Raw genomic sequence first — 881 nt, forward strand, 5'->3', positions numbered from 1 at the left:
AATGAAGAACACTAGAACAAGTCATACATGTTTCATTTGATGCACGATGAGAATGGTTAGGGAAGGAAGATACTTGGTTCACCGAGTTTTGGTTAATCAAAAATTGATCAAACCTTTAAGACGAAGACTTCATTTCGGTGGTTATTTCATTTGAATGGTCGACTTGATGTAAGCCAACACTCTTCCTACCTTGTGAATTTCTACCATTTTTGGATGATAGTGTTCTATGCAAAGAATTTTCACTCATGTTCTAATAGAGACGCCACACGTCATCCTCATGCCTATCAATATATGAGCCACCCATGGAAGCATCAACCATACCCTTATAGTTGTCTGATAAGCTCTCAAAGAAGTATTGAACTAATTGCCATTTGGGCATGTCATGATGTGGACACTTTCTAAGCAATTCATTGAAGCGTTCCCATGCCTCATGAAACGTTTCTCCATCCCCATGTGAAAATTCTCGAATTGAGGTTCTCATGACATTGGTCTTAGAAACCGGATAGTACTTCTTCAAGAATTCTTGCTGCATTTCTACCCAAGAAGTGATTGAAAAAGGCCTAAGATTGTTAAACCAATACTTTGCCTTGTCTTTTAAGGTGAATGGAAAAAGTTTGAGTCTTAAAACCTCTTCCGGCATGTCCGTGTATTTTACGGTGGAACATACTTCAAGAAACTCATCCAAATGCTTGTAAGGTTCTTCACTTGGAAGTCCATGATAGTTAGGAAGCATTTGAATGGTTTGTGGCTCAATTTCATAATGATGTGCTTTAAATAGAGGCAATTGGATGCATGTAGATGCATTATACTCATTAGGCACATAATGGTCTCTTAAAGCAAAAGGTGGATTAGCTACTTGAGATGCAACATGAACACCTGGT

The 881-nt window shown here is 38.3% G+C and overlaps 1 pseudogene; it reads left to right on the forward strand.

Moving 5' to 3' along the window:
* Positions 1 to 377: 377 nt before the first annotated feature.
* Positions 378 to 476, forward strand: LOC132282965 (small nucleolar RNA R71; annotated as a pseudogene).
* The last annotated feature ends 405 nt before the right edge of the window (positions 477 to 881 follow it).

The sequence above is a fragment of the Cornus florida genome, unplaced genomic scaffold (assembly GCF_030987335.1).
Source record: "Cornus florida cultivar Cherokee Brave unplaced genomic scaffold, ASM3098733v1 CherokeeBrave_3.0.0_Hap2_Chr01, whole genome shotgun sequence".
Taxonomy (NCBI): domain Eukaryota; kingdom Viridiplantae; phylum Streptophyta; class Magnoliopsida; order Cornales; family Cornaceae; genus Cornus; species Cornus florida.